This window comes from Nicotiana attenuata, chromosome 12 (assembly GCF_001879085.1).
Source record: "Nicotiana attenuata strain UT chromosome 12, NIATTr2, whole genome shotgun sequence".
NCBI classification, from domain to species: Eukaryota; Viridiplantae; Streptophyta; class Magnoliopsida; order Solanales; family Solanaceae; genus Nicotiana; species Nicotiana attenuata.
Window position 1 is genome coordinate 21,593,940 of NC_032000.1, and position 17,283 is coordinate 21,611,222.

At 37.0% G+C, this 17,283-nt stretch overlaps 1 pseudogene; it reads right to left on the reverse strand.

Annotated features, from left to right (window-relative positions):
• LOC109235410 lies at positions 580–16,975 on the reverse strand (annotated as a pseudogene).

Sequence of the window (17,283 nt, forward strand, 5' to 3'; positions counted from 1 at the left end):
TTTGAGAAACAAAAAAAAGTAATTTCTTTTTCAAAGCACTTTTTTGAAAAGCACTTTTGAAAAAAAATACAATTAAAAATAATTTTTTAACGCTTGGCCAAACACTAATTGCTGCTCAGATGTACTTTTGAAATCCATTTGCCAGACACAAACTACTTTTCACCAAAAGTACTTTTGAGAAAACGCACTTTTGAGAAAAAACACTTCGCAAAATAAGCTGATTTTTTTTTTGCTTGGCCAAACGGGCTATTAGTCTTCGATTATCAATAATGATTGTTCTTTAGACTTCAAATACTTAATTTATTTAAGTTTATTTATTATAAATCAAATACATAATTTATCTTATACGAGCATGGCAGAGTTAGGGAAGCGGAAGGTGGTGCGTACCCCTTCTCTGAAAAGTTATATTATATATAAGGTTAAAATTTTCTTTTTATTTTATATATATATCGGTCCAATTGTATCAATAACAAATGAAAATAAAGATATGCCGACGACATTACGGAATCCGTACATATTTGACGTGGAAAGCAGAGCTCATAACACTCACAACCAATTAGTTGGTCTTACAGAAATATCTCTTTTTAAAGATTATCTTTTATTAATTTTGGACACTCCTTTATTTGTTTTGTTTCAGGTACAAATGGGAATTTACAAAGTAAAAGGGCAAAGATAGATGCACCAGATAACCTCGGCAAGTTGTTCCAGTTGAGCCTCAACAGGAAGCCTTTCCTGAATTATAACTAGAGGAAATTCAGGGTCGCTTTCTGCTGCCGACAATTCATGCGGCTGGTGCAAGGTTTAGTGAAATCTAAAGCCATCCCATTGTTCAGTTCTCTCTTGTTCTTTGTCGTAGCTATCTATGGGGCCATATATATGCACATTAGTCATTTGGAAAAACATGGAAGATATCTTTGCAGACTCCACCTATTTTGTGCTAGTGGATAAGAAGATTTATCATCTAAAATTTACCTGCTTCTCCAGATGTTTGTTTTCTTCACTCAGCAGTTTTTCCTGTATAAAATTTTTAAGGTGCTGTCAAGCATAGTGTAATGGCAACTTAACATCATATTAGTTCTGCCTCAGAGAGTAGATATTCCACGAGATCTCAGCTGACTTGTATAGAATAACCAACATTTTAAACAGAAGGTAGAGCAGTAGACGACGGCTCCCAATAGGTCCATGATGTATCAGGAAAATGACAAGTCTAGTCTAGGTAAATGTATGCCTTGAGAATATCTAAGCTTGCGTATTTGACATTAAAATGGCATGCAAAATCCAGGCAGTTACGTGAAACCATGCCAAGAATATATCAAATATATACCATGATGAGAGTCAATATTCGGGGATTCGGAGACAAAGAGATGACATGGCTATGATAGAGAAGGGTTCACTAGTTAGAAACACGATAGACCAAACTCTTAATTTTCGAGAAATGCGCCTGTAGTAACTGATACCTACCTTCTCACGATGACTTTTGATAGATTCAATCATCAAATGCGTCTGCATAAAACAAACTAGTCAAATCTCCTTCCAAGGATAAACAAATGTCAAAATATACTTAAAAGAATATGCAAATACTTCTAAAATTACGAAGTAAATGAGAACACAACTGAAGTACACTAGCTACAGGGTGGAAAGTCTAAAAAACGCGATGTACAGATCAACAACAGAGTTCTAAAAAATGCAAATTTAACTAGGAAAGTAAAAAAGTAGAGAGGAACTTGGTGTGACCTTGCTAGATCTAGCTTGCATTAGAGCAGTTTGCAGTTGGTTTTCCAAATGGACAAGGTCAGTCACACTGAGATCATCAACAGCAGGTTCCTCGAGTTGGCTTTCAAATTGAGACAGAAGATCAGTAGTATTCCTTTCAAGAAATGAAAGAGGAGCATGAGGTCAGTACCTTTCTACCGTTTGTAACAGTTCTCCCACTGTCATGAAGCTTGAATATTTAGAGTGCTATTTCCACCTCACAAGGACAGAAAACTTTCAGCAATCAGAACTTTAAATATTGATCACTACTCTAAACGAATTGATAATAAGTTACTCCATACAAGAATGAACCATAAAATACTGTCAGAGGTTGTCCTTATCAAAAGAAAAATGCTGTCAGGTTTTTTGGTTTCAACAAAATACTAACCATGTCTAAGCACAAGTCATTTAGATGAACAAGACAAGACACTTGTTAGGCGCCATGATGACAAGTTACCATCATTAATCACTACATACTAGGAGCCCGTTTGGACATAAGAAATTTCTCACTTTTTTCAAAAAAAATTCACTTTTTTCCGAAATCAGCGTATGTTCATAAAATTTCCAATTTCCAAAAAGCTGTTTATCAAAATTTCACTCAAATCACTCACAAAACTTCAAAAACAATCCAAAATTATATTCATGTCTAAACACAACTCTAAATTTCAAATACCATTTTCACTTTAAAAAAATTTTCCCCCTATTTTGGAATTTTACAATTCGTATGTCCAAACGCCCACTAGGTTGAACCTTCAAGTCAGAGGGCATACCAATATCCCGATGTGCATGTTAGTGCCTTAGGCCTTTTCAGGATACAGGAAGTAACACTGGATTAGACAGTTCATTTGGAAATAGTCTCCGACTGATCATTTAGCGCTATAGTAGTGAATTTTTTTGGATATTAGGAAATAGTCTCCGACTGATCATTTAGCGCTATAGTAGTGAATTTTTTTGGATGTATTAACTATGCACCTATTGGGTTGTTTGATATTATTTAGGGTACTGTACACAAGTTATTACTAGTTCACAGGCAGTGAACATATTTCAGGTATCCAGAGAGAACTCTAAGCCATCAGAATAAACTGGATTGCTAAGTCAACTACACATATACCTCTGTGTCCAAAACTTCTGCAGTGCTCTTTTTCTGCTTCCACATGGCTGTGGTATCGCTGAACGATCTCTGTGAGACTGAAACATACAAAAGTGTGAGATGCGATTACTAATGTGTAAGTACACAAAATTGTAGGATACTATTATTGAGTGATAAATTAATTATTCCGCCAAGTTATTTGATGTTTAAGAAGTAAAGTTAACATGTTCTAACCTATGAAAGAAGCTGAGAATTGCATAATTAAAGGAAAATAAGAAACTTAAATTGATTCTATCTGATCCTATACAGTATATTTCACAATCACCTCAAGCTGGTGTATACTTTCTAGATGTCTGCAAGCCCTCATTTGTATTTCTTGTGCCTTTGATTTTATTTTTTTTCAGTTTAATTTATAATCCAGCTGTTGGTTGTTGGATTCGTTAGCATAGGTTGACTTTTTTCCTTTTTTTCCCTTTGGGTTGCAAGCCTGAAAGGACTGACCGCTCTATTAAACCCTGACCGGAGCAGTCATATCTGGACCTTTCATCAAAGCATAGAGTTCGAACAGAATGAGGTGTCTTAGGTGATGATGCTATACAAGCTTCCTTGATTGGTTTCAAAGGTGTGTTTTTCTACATTGTTGATGTTAGCATGAAATATCTTTAACTAGAAATATAAAGTGCATGTGCAAAAAATGCTCTAGAAAATTGACATGCCAAAAACATAGACGAGAAAAGAACAAGCATGACAATAAGTATCAGATCTTGTTGAGGTTGCCTTAGCGATAAGGAAATAATCTAAAATTTGAGTAAAATTTTTGAGGTGACATGAATCGTCACTAGTCATATCACTCAAATAACCATGCCAGGTAGAGGTGATACCATACACTGTGTGGGTGTTCTATTATGAGGTAAAAGGGTGTAAACCATACTTAGATGGACGTTAAAAGCTCCGTACAACTTGAAAAATCATTCGTTCCTTCATCCGTAGGAGGTTAGAGACCTTACCTACTAATCTAGGATTTGGTAAAAATCTTGGTAACTCTCTTCCTCCTGTTTTATCGAATTGGTTCATTTTTTGATTTTGGGAACAGTATCTCTCTGTTCCGGTGCCACAAAAGGGCATACGGATTCGAACCGTATTTGCTTTATTCCTTTTCCCTTCTTGCCTTACTCCCCCCTTTGACACTTTATAATGAGCAATCTTTGATAGATTAAAACTTGATTCACCTTAATATGGTAACCATAGTACGGCAGAGTTTCATAGTAGAATCAACAGAGTTTCATAGTAGAATCAACAGAATAATTGCAATGGTCCTCATATGGCACAAGATTATGCTCTAGTATGGTGTAGAGACCTAGCACAAAATTATTACGCCTGCGTGAGGGTCACAAAATATGTTTAACATAAAGAAGCAAAACGAGCATCAGGACTAAGTAGAGTTGATCCTCGGTGCCATGGAGCTAGACCAGTGAGCTATTACGCTTTCTTCAAAGGATGGCTGCTTCCAAGCCCACCTCCTGGTTGTCATCGCTCGATCACTTCCTTTTCCACTAAGTGATTGCTTAGGGACCTTCGCGTACGATCTGGGTTGTTTCCCTCTCGACGCTTTGGCGTGTACCAAAATGGAGAATTTGGGTCAAATTAATAAGCTTACGACCACTGAACAAACTTGGTTGACGAACATAGTTTATGCGCCGCTAATGTAGCGGCTTGTCGAGCATTTGACAAACTCACACCATCCATTTCAAATAGGATTTGTCCCCGGACACACAAGCAATCTCAAGGATCAACAAGCCAAGATCAAAGGAATAGATAGTGCATCCAAAAAAAGACAAAGTCTAATAATAGCTAAAACCTCATTTCAGAAGGCACTCTACCACGGTCATATTTGAACAATAGCTACAAATGCCTAGTACTTCCTTGCATGTAGTCTAACCGAGATTGTGATATAGTGGAAATATTTTGTACTTTCTAAATTTGTATATACATTTTGATTTTTCTATAAAATCTTCGTAACTTGTCTTTTCATTTCAAAGAAGTGTGCTCTTCATCTCTCGTTGTTCGCTTCAAGCCCTGTAGACCTTGTCGCTTTTGGCGATTTCAGCTTTAAAAGACAATGGGATAGAAACATCATCTTGCTCTATGTAATATTCTATTGCCACTCTCAAAGCCAAAAGGTTGTTCAACCAAATTCAATCTACTCAAGCATAGACTAGAGCTTGCAGAGTCAGCTGCGGCACTACCATGGATGGGTAAATTAATTCAAGAACAATATCTCAACAAGGCTTGTTTCGCTACGACCCACCAAGTATCCATGTACAAATTGGTTCATGGAGATTTTTTAATCCATTTTAGTTTGGCATTCCCGATACGCAAACCATTGATAATTGACATGAAAGGGAAGGACAACAAACACTCAACGATTTTCTACGTAAATACATAATAATTTCATTCGAAAAATATTTGCATATCATAGCTTATTTTGCACCAAACCACATGCTTGTGATTTCCCTTCATGGCTTATTAATGTAATATGGTGAAAGCAGTAGACATCCATCCCTATCTACTTCAATCTTATGATAAACGATAGCAAGTTGTTTTTGGGCTAATTGATGCCTCTGGTGCCTCTGCTGTACAAAGCTAACCACATAGATCATATTTACTACCATACATTCAAATACTTCTAGTGCAGGCTTGCAAAACTCAAAGTGCCGTCACAACATCTCATGGCACATAAAGTCGTGTCTTTTCTTGACGATATCATTTTCACAAAGTATAAAGAATTCTTCTAGTGATACTATCTCCGTGTAGAAATCGCGCAACTACACGAATAGCTCAAGATGCCCGGATCACTTTCAAGGATGTTTCTCACTCTACTAACAAGCTCATTCTCAATAGCACAATATAGCTCAACAAGTTTTCATATGACAATATGTGCCCTTCGCAAAGATGTTTTCAATTAAGAAATAGAAGCTTTAGTGACACGATAATAGATCTATCATCTATTTACAAATCATGACTTTTGAAGCTTTCCTAATGACGCTAGAATCCAAAAACTTGGCACCACACTCCATAACAGCACATCAAGACTTCCCAATGACGTTTTTCGCCAAGATTAAGACTTTCTTAATAAGTTCTCTCTATGGCTATCTTGCGCGGACTCCCTTAAATGCTACCGCATCCGTGTCAGGTCCTTAAAAGGTATACTATTTTTGAAGGATGCATCCGTGTCAGGTGCTTAAAAGATATACTATTTTTGAAGGATCCGACATGCACCAGCTCAAATTTCAAAGAGTTCGAGCGATAGATCTATGGAGAATCCATATATTTTCTCTTTTCTCCTCGACACATTTCCATACATTAACTTACTGAATTCCAAAATATCACCTTACAGCGGCACCATTATAGCACAACACTTTGCAAGTGTCTTCCTTGTTGTATCTTTGTAGAGTGGAATATCTATTCTCCTTCCATGTACTTGATCTCGTAAAAGCAACTTATGTCAAGAAGCCCGAATTACTAGTAAATATCAAAAAACCGCAACATGACCTCTTTCAAAAGACGATATTGAGAAACAACCGATTGACTTTATTTCAAACAGTGTTAATGATACCATCCACTAGGAAGTTGTAAAGGAGAGAACATATATGACTGCAGTCGCAACATGGAGCATTCCCCGCAACAACATGAAAAATGATCATATGCTATAACTATAGCAAAAGGGCTTAAACCAACTTAAGAAATCAAAGAAAAAGGAAATTCGAGGGACCATCTCGGCATCTCCCAAGGACCATGCCCAACAAAGCAAACATGAGTTATGTGACATGATTATAAAGGCTAAGGATAAAACATTTGCTTCGTTGATGATTCACTAAAGGAAGAAAATCACGTTAAAGATCTTCACATGGAACTATAGAGAAAGCAGTAAGGAATTTGAACAAAAAAAATATACATTTCATTTAGAGAAACAATTTAGGAGAACGGAACACGTGATTTGCCCAAAAGGCGTGAGAACGTTAAAATCTCTTGCACGACCTTGAAATAAATCAAGCTCAACAAAATAGAAACATTCATTGGTATGTTGATTTTACCTACTTTCAAGTAACACAATCCAGAGAGTAGATTAAAGGGGAGCGTAACCGCAAAAGAAGTAAAAGAAATACTACACTATCAACTGCGAATTCCATCATTCTAAAAGTGGAAAACGACAAACGACTTCTCCAACCACGATAGGTCTACCAACACCAATAACACCCATCAATCCGATCGACATAGAAAATGAGCAACTACCTACAAACCTATTATTTCTAAAAAGGATAACTTAATGACTACTAAATATGAACAACTAGAAATAACAATGTCTAGGGTTATAGCAAAGATATTATGAGACATATTTTCTCATATAGTCAAAGAGGATAGGCAGAAAGAGAAAATGAAAAGGTAAGGTGATATAAGCAAATAATCACATGAAAAGCAGATCAAGACACGAATACCATAAAAGAAAAGGAGCCTCATCCGGCCCACCATATAAGCCAAGCATAGATTGAAACATGATATATTGCTCGGAGAACAGGATGAGCTTTTTCATAACATGTTGTGTTCATTACATTGTTTTTATCTCTTTTTTTCGCTTATAATATATTTCCTTCTTTGTTGCAAGGAAGGAAGAAGAAACAATGAAACCTTGTCTAGTCCCAGCTCCAGCAGCCATGGTGAGATGTCCAATTACTGCACAACTATGGACCCAAAGTGCAGAATCTTCGTCCACAATATTAGCAAATAATAAAGGACTTTCAAAAATATACATGTTGCACGGATGATAAAGATCTGGCTAAATCATCAATATCTTATGGTAGAAAAAACAATACTTTGTCTCCTTTGACTCGAGAATATGTCAAACTAACCATCTAATTTTTGTTTGTATGCATATTCTATACAGCTATGAAGCAAAGGAACCAGCATGTTGTAATATTACAAAAGTACTATAGTCCTTTTTTTCGTTTTATGTGACATTCATTTTTTTTGGTATGTTCCAAAAAAGGAATTTTTATATTTAAAAATAATTTAGCTAAATACTTTTTACTTTACCCAAGTGACATGACTTTATAGCCAAAAAAACGTTGACTTTATAGCCAAAAAAATGTCATGGTATATTTAAGATCACACAAGCTCTAACAGACGTTCTTGTTAGACTCTGTGCGCAGTCAAACACTTTCACAAAAGATTGAACGGAGGGAGTGGATGAACCCCATCCATTTGGAGAGTTATTGACAAGGTATTGTCACATATTTGTTAGATCGCCCGACGCTTTCACTACGTTAAGGCTTATAAGTTATTCTGGACATTTAACTAGGGGTATTTAACAATTTTTTGTTTTACAAAAATTTCAAAAGCTAATATTAATATGCTAATCTTTTGAAGTATTTGTAATGGATCAATAAATTTATAATAGATGTACCCATTTTTTTAAGATGTCTTTTGAGTTATTATGTCCATCAGCAATGTTATCAATAGTCATACTTTCATTATCGAATCAAAGAAAAATAAAAATTTAATCTCTAGCCAACAAAGTGTCTAAAATTTCAGTATCAGGTAATGTAGAAATTGCGCATATTAATTTCTATGTTAAAATACATTGGCAATTTTAAATTCAAACTGAAACTACATCAACATATTATTGAATAGGGTTTTCCTAATACTTTTGGGTATAGGTAAGCATTTGGATCACGTGGATCAAATTCTTTTTTTTTCCCGGACCTTTTACAAGTAGATAGAACAATATATTTTCTTTGGTTCAATATTGAAAGAATGATATCTAGAATTTTGATTTTATCCTTTACGGTTGTGGGTTGAGAAAATATGCATAATATCTTTAAAATAACGGGTGCCATTCAACTTTGTGTCTCATAGGCCAACTTGTTGTAACCAAAAGTGACCCGGGACCCTAAATAGGCCGCCAACTATAATCCCTAATTAACTCAATGGTATTCCAATGCGTAATTTACATATTCATAAGGGTAAGTTCTACAGAGTGGTGGTCAGACCAACGATGTTGTATGGGGTTGAGTGTTGGCCAGTCAAGATCGCTCATGTACAGAAGATGAAGGTAGCAGAGATGAGGATGTTGAGATGGATGTGCGAGCACACCAGGTTAGATAGGATCGAAATGAGGTTATTCGCGACAAGGTGGGTGTGGCCCCTATTGAGGACAAGATGCGGGAAGCGCGGCTTCGGTGGTTTGGTCATGTGAGGAGGAGTAGCACAGATGCCCCGGTGAGGAGGTGTGAGAGGTTGACATTAAAGGGCCTACGGAGAGATAAAAGTAGGCCAAAGAAGAGGTGGGCCGAGTAGTTCAGCTGACCGAAGACATGACCCTTGATAGGAAGGTATAGAGATCGAGGATTAGAGTAGTACAGTAGTTAGTCTAGAGTGTTCATAACAGTAGTATTGGTACGCAGTCTCGCTTTCTGTTGGTAGTTATGACTAACCGTTGTCTTCTTTCATTGTTGATCACCTTACTATCTTGTTGTTTTTATTCTGCTTTTATATGGCTTTTTGGTACTATCCCTTCTTGTCTATATTTCATTAATGTGGTGCTTATGCTTTACAGGGTCTATTGGAAACAACCTCTCTATCCTCAGGTAGGGGTAAGGTCTGTGTACACACTACTCTCCCTAGATCCTACGGTGTGGGATAATACTGGGTATGTTGTTGTAATCGATGTTAGGGTTTCTTTCTCCTCAAAGTAGGTGTAAACTCCGTCTTTTTAGGATAAATGTTAGTTACAAAGTTTCTTAGAGTTGAGATTGATGTTTTACTAAATGAAGAATTTATAGCAAAAGGAGTAGAGCTTGAGTCGGCTAGTCCTTTTTTTCTCTTCATTTCTCGATGAAAAGCTACCCCAATGACAATGGACACCTCCATGGTCATTAATTAGAATTCGTATGTTGTACCTAGTCGTTTAGCTCTGATCCCTATTGGAGAACTGGAAGGAATTTCCCCTTGAGTATTGACAGAGTTGAAAGTACTTCAAATAACAAATCTTGGATACGTTAAATGCCTTTGGATTTGAAATATTAACATGCAATGTTATGCACATTATTCATGATTGCTACTCGTTATATATTTTACGCTTTCCACATGAAAAGCTTATGGATTAAAACATCAATACTTGGTACAATGGGAAGTGTATGACATACAAGAAACATAAAGATTCACCAATGTTATCACCACATTCAACATTAGGTGGAGGATATGATGCAAGATCAAGAAGGCTAAAAATCCAAAATTCAATAGGTCCAAGAATCCATTCAATATCAGGATTTCTTTTCCTTAAAGATTAGGATTTCTTATTTGATTCTTGTTTTAGTAAAATTATATTTGTAATTTAGTCAAACTAGGATTGTTAGTCGGTATTATATTCCTACTAGAATTCTTTTTTCTATTTTAATTAGAATAGATTTTTCTTCACCTTATTCTTATTCTAGTTAAATCGGGATTAGTTTTCCTTAACCTCATCAATTTTATTCATTGTAAGGCCTATTTAAAGGTCTCAATATGCTGAAAATAAACATTGGTGATTAGATTTTCTAAACTCTTGCTTCAAAAACGTGATTTGTTTTTTTAATCTTCCTCCTTTATTGAACAATTTATGCAATATTGCGGTTAAGGAAGGAGTGGGTAAAGTTCCTTTCATCTTATATTCTTCTCATATGAGTTTGAAGAACGCTTTAGCTAATTTGTGAAAAACTTTCGCAGTGGCGCTTTTGTTTCTCTTCATTGTGCTTGAAAGGTGCAAAATCTTGAAAGTACATCAATTTGATATTAGAGCATAGGTTTCAGGTTCGAATTCTTGATTTGCTATCTTGTTCACCATGTCATCGGACAAGAAAATAGCAAGTTCAGGATCCTCTACAATGGATATGAAATTTAAAATTCAAAAATTAAGAATGAAAGTCCTTGAACAAGACTATGAAGAAATTACAGTTCATCTAGATCGCTTTAAAGTGCATCTAGATGGTTTTAAAGTGCATCTAACAGAATTGGTTGAAGGTCGTCGTGCTTCAAAAATAGCTACCAAATCTACCACAACGCCTACAACCTCCACCACCACATAACATACTAGTACTACTGCCACATTAACCACTTCGATATTCACCAATTCAATTGCATAGAACAAGATAAATTGAGCAGGCTGAAGAGGTTAAAGCTGACCAAGGCATGAGAGTATCGAGGCACGATGCCCAATATGATAAATATTCGGATAGTCAAGGGAATGAAGAGGACGAGACTCATGAAGTACGTTATCAATGGCACGAGGAAACATGCATTGATCCACAAGTTTGAGGATTTACCATCAAAGTTTTATAACAACCATTAGAGTATCCAACCATGTGCGTCATTGACTTTCGCCTTTCAAAGATCAACAACAACAACAACGACCCAGTAAAACCCCACTAGTGGGGTCTGGGGAGGGTAGTGTGTACACAAACCCTACCCCTACCCCGAAGAAGTAGGGAGGCTGTTTCCGAAAAACCCTCGGCTCAAGAAGACGAAAACACAAAGACACAATATCTGTACCTCCAATAAAAAAAATAGGAAAAATAACATCATAAAAATGAAAAAGTAGATGCAAAGAAAAAACGATAAACAGTGTATAGACCCGGCGTAATGAAAAACGAAATAGTAGTAAGACAACATTACCACTAGCTGACTACGAAAAAAAAAACCTATCAGCCTAGCCTCACAAAGGGACGAAGTAAGGAAAGACTCAACTATCTCCTAACCTACAACCCTAATACTCGACCTCCACAGCTTCCTATCAAGGGCCATGTCCTCGAAAATCCGAAGCCTCGCCATGTCCTGCCTGATCACCTCTCCCCAATACTTCTTAGGCCGTCCTCTAGCTCTTCTCGTGCCCTCCAAAACCAACCGCTCACACCTCCTTATTGGAGCATCTGGGCTTCTCCTTTGTACGTGTCCGAACCATCTGAGTCTCGCCTTTCAAAGATCCTCGACACAATATTGACTTGATTGTCGATTTATCATTTCAAATAAAGCATCATATTGCATTAATCCTAAAGTCCATAAAAATATGCATTAAGAAAAGGAAGGATTACCTAAAAAGAAATGGATAATAGAGAGTTTGAGGTATATTGGAGAAACAAGATGAGCAAAAAAAACCACCCTCGTCTTTCTCTTAAAACTCTGCCTTCACGTCATAACTATATATAGTTATCATCCAAATGATTGGTAGTGTAGAACCGTTGCAATTGATTCTCCCAGGAAGAGCGTTGATCTCCATACTTAATACAAAGCTAGACATGGAGTTGGTTAAGTTTCATGAAGCTCTAACACTAATAACCTCACATTGTAAGTTGAAGTTTGATAGTCAACATCAAACGATTGCATGAAGAAGGTTTGGTAAAAAGCTAAAACTTAAAAATTGAGATTTAGTTATAGACCAAATGGCTATACAATATAAGCTAGAAAAATGTAGCTTAAGACCTAGTGAGTATTTGGTCCCTGTTCTTTACTATAGCAAATCTTGCACCATTCATGGAAGTTGTTAGGCTCGAGGATGAATATTTTTATCCAGGGAGAATGATGCAAGGTCAAGAAGGCCAAAATTTTAAAAAATTCGAGAAGTCTAAGAATTCATTCAAGATTAGAATTTCTTTTCCTTAAAGATTAAGAATTCTGGACTTAAAATCATGAGGAAGAGGAAAAAGAGGATTGTGTAAGGTCAATCGAGGATCAGGTGGGGTGCCTTGAATTAGGATAAAACTCAGGAGTTGGAGGAAGAAGTTGTTGGTTGTGGGTTACTGGTTGTGGGAGCCTGGAGGAGCACTGGGAACGCGAGTTGTATGTGGACCATGACAGCAAACTGTATTAGAAGCTGTGAGAGAGGTGTTAGGGGTCTCAAAGGGTTTCTTTAGCGGCCACAAAGGGGATCGGTGGTGGAGTGAAGAGGTTCAAGAAAAAGTGGAAGCCAAGAAAGCAGTGTATTTGACGCTAGTAGAGAGCATAGACGAGGAAGCAAAAAGGAAAAATAAGGAGCGGCATAAAAAGGCTAATAAGAAGGTGAAGTTAGCGGTTACTAAGACTCCAGCGTTTGAACGTTTGTATGAAGAGCTTGGGGTTAATGGCGGGGACAAGAAGCTGTACGGGTTAGCCAATGTGAGAGAAAGGAAGGACCATGATCTGGATCAGGTGAAGTGCACCAAAGACCAGGAGGGGAGAGTTTTGATTGAAGAGACACAAATTAGGCGAAGATTGCAAGCATACTTTCAGAAACTCTTGAACGGAGAGGGGGGTAGAAATATTATGCTGGGTGTTTTGGGACAGTCAGAGAGTCGTAAAAATTTTTGGTACTGTAGGCGCATAAGAGTTGAGGAGGTCGAGAGGGCTAAGATGAGTAGGGTAAAGAACCAGGGCTAGACAAAATCCATGTGAAATTCTTGAAGAACGCCGGTAGGGCAGGCTTGGAGTGGCTCACTAGGTTGTTTAATGTCACTTTTAGAACGAAGCAGAGTACGATGATTCTATTGCACAAGAATAAGGGTGATATCGAGAATTGCAATAACTATATGAGTATCAAGCTGCTACGCCATACGATGAAAGTTTGGGAAAGGGTGGTAGAAGGGTGAGGAGGACTGTGTCTACTTTCGAGAACTAGTTCGATTTCATGTCGGGTCATTCGACCAAGGAAGTCATTCACCTTGTAAGAATATTGGTGAAGCAGTATAAGGAAAGGAAGAAGGACTTAGATTCATTGACCTAAAGAAAGCATACAACAAAGTCCCGAGAGAGATCCTATGGAGATGTTTGGAGGCTAAAGGTGCGCTTGCAGACTACATTAGGGTGATCAAGGACATGTATAATGGAGCGAAGACCCAAGTGAGGACAGCGGGAGGAGACTCTGAATACTTTCCGGTTATGATGGGGTAGCATCAAGTATCAACCCTTAGCTCGTTTTTATTTTCCTTGGCGTTGGACGTACCGACGCGACACATTCAAGGGGAGGTTCCATGGTGTATGTTATTTGCATATAACATAGTTCTAATTGGTGAGACGCAAGGTGGTGTTAACGAGAGGCTAGAGGTTTGGATACAGACCTTAGAGTCTAAAAGTTCTAAGTTGAGCATGACCAAGATAGAATATTTGGAGTTCAAGTTTAACGATGTGACCCACGAAGCGGACATGGATGTAAGGCTTGATACAAGTCATTCCCAATACAAAAAGTTTCAAGTACCTTGGCTCAATAATACAAGAAAATGGGAAGATTGATGAGGATGTCACACATCGTAAAGGAGGATGGTGGATGAAAAGGAGGCTCACATATGATATTTTGTGTGATAAGAATGTACCTCTAAAACTTAAAAGTAAGTTCTACAAAGTGGTGGTTAGACCGACTATGTTGTATGGGAAGAGTGTTGGCCAGGCAAGAACTATCATATCTAGAAGATGAAAGTAGCTGAATGAGGATGTTAAGATGGATGTGCAGGCATACCAAGTTAGATAAGATAGAAATGAAGATATTCGGGAAAAGGTAGAAATGGACCCACTGGAGGATAAGATGCGGGAGGCGAGGCTGAGATGGTACGGGCATGTGAAAAAGAGAAGCACAGATGCCCCAGTTAGGAAGCATGAAAGGTTGACCTTGGTAGGGAGAGAAGTAGAGGTGGGACAAAGAAGCAGTGAGAGGAGGTGATTAGGCAGGACAAAGCGCAACTGGAGCTTACCGAGGACATGACCCTTGATAGGAGGGTGTGGAGATCGAGGATTAGGATAGAAGCCTAATACGTAGTCGAGATCTTTTCTTTTTCTCTCTGGCCGGTAGCATTAGTGCTAGTACGGTATTTTTATTCGTAGATTGCTATTACTACATACTGTTGATTACTATCTTTTGCTTCGATTTTCTTAATATCTTGTTATTTTTACTACTTGGTGCCACTGCTTCTATTCATTTTTTCTTTAGCCGAGGCTCTATTGGACACAGCGTCTCTGCCCTCCCAAGGTAGGGGTAAGGCCTGCGTACACACTACCCTCCCCAAACCTCACTTGTGGGAATTCACTAGGTTTGTTGTTGTTGTTGTAAAGATTAGGATTTCTTATTTGTTCTTGTTTTAATAAGATTATATTTGTAGTTCTAGTCAAAATAAGATTGTTAGGTGGTGTATTTCATTCCTACTAGAATTCTTTTTTCTATTTTAGTTAGGAAAGGTTTTTCTTCATCTTATCCTTATTGTAGTTTAATTCAGATTCGTTTTCCTTAATCTCATCACTTTTACTCGGTTGTTTACATAAAACGTGATTATCTTTTATTTCATTCTTCCTCCTTTATTCAACACTCCGTGAAATCTTGCCAGGTTGAGGAACGAGTGGGTAAGATACTTTTCATCTCACGCGAGTTGAAGAACGTTTTTGCTAGTTTTGTGAAAAAATTTAGCAGGGTGGTTTTGTTTTTCTCTCTTCTTTGTACTTGAGAGGTGCAAAACCTTGAAAGTACATCAGGATACATTCATGGTCCATGCACATGAAGGAGATCCAATAAATAAAATCAATTTCTCATGGTATAATGTCAATGTTCATATATAACATGGACATACTGTCTTAAAAAAGAGAATCAGACAACATATGAAATCTTTTGGATATGAAGAGTCTCAAGCAGAAACTTATACACTTAATTGATCCTTTTAAAAAACAAACACAAGTAGCTTACATATTGAAAACACTAATAAGGATGACAAAAAGTATTTAGTTGATAATCTAAAGTAATATATAAAATGAAAAAATGGTCAATCTTGGATTTTTCACTTTTAATTATAAATCCTAACAAGATAACTATTACAATGCTTCTGTTCAGGAGATATATCTTATAAATGATCATAGCAATGATCACCAGGTGCTATTACCAATTAGGTTGCTCATGTGGAATAGCAATCAATCACAAAAGACACCACAAGCACAATATACCATACATTCATGGAAATGTAATTCCCTACTAGCCGTAGTTAAAACAGGCCGATACCTTTTTTCCCCAAAATTTTCTTCAAACAACAATGTTTCTACATATCAATATTTAATGTACAAGTCTTAAGCAACAAGAAGTGAATCTTATGAATCTTTTGACATACACAGACGAAAGATTATCAGAATATCCCCAACTAAAATTCCTGTAAAAGAATGTCCAAGAAGGTGGCTCCTGATATTCAGGTCATAATTCTCTTAGCGCCCGCTATAATCACATGCAAAAAGACACACTCTACTATGCATTGGAAAGGAAAACTCAGATAGTAACAGCACAAGACTGATTGTAACCCTAATGCAAATTAATGTACAAGCGTGCGTGTTTTGTGTCAGAATATATGGCTAGGTGTCATCCTAGAGATTCACCAGCTATCATACTTCCCGAATTTCTAGGGTTGAAGAGGTAACAATAATAATAAAGAATATAATAATGGAGTGCACCTTCTGGATAAGTAAAAACATAAAGGTGCGGAAAATAGGAACACTAACTGTTAATTAGAAGAAAGATCTAACAATATGAAGAGATTTAATGAGGAACCTGTTAGTGCTGTAGAAGTCGTAGAGTCTGCCACGGTTGGAGAATACAACAACGGCGACATCGGCATCGCAAAGAATGGAGAGTTCTTTGGCTTTCTTTAGGAGTCCTTTCCTCCGTTTAGAGAACGTCACTTGCCTGCTGTTCTTGTCTCCGATCCGTTTGATTTCTACTTTCTTACGCCCCATTACTTTGCCCCTAGCTCTAATTGGAAATCTTTTAGGTTTCCTTTTTACCTATAAGTGTATCGTTTCGTATCCATTATCATCGTCTCTAGGGATTTTTATAAACGTTCCATTTTTTCTCTTGTTTTCCATTCTTCTTCTCTACCCTCCCCCTCTCAACCCACGAACCCCACCCCCAACCACTACTCTTTTCAGTATCCCTTCGACTATCTCTAGTTTAATTTTTACTGTTCAAAGCAGTAAATGGCAAAATTATTAAAGTGGAAGGAGAAAAGGATAACTAATGAAATGTGTGAGTTTGACACTTTAAGACTTAAAGCGAAATTCGTGGCTGCAGGACCGATTGACACTGCTGACTGCTGAGTGGTTTAGTAGTTTCGGCGGCCGGAAATAATCATTCTTTGGAATCAAAATAATTACGGGATGCGTGTGCCGTTTTCGCTTCTTTTACTTTGTCGGGTCCGTCGTTTTCTCTTTCCTTTTTTTTAAAAAAAAAGTTACTTACGAAATTTATAAACTACTCCCTCTTGTAAATGACACACTTTTCTTTTGAAAAAAATATATTTAGAAGCAATTTTTATAAATTTGACCAAACATCAATTGCTTTTAAAATTATTTTTTAAATTAGTTAAATAATACAAACTGATTATCACTAAAAGTAATTTTGAGAAAAGCACTTTTCAAAA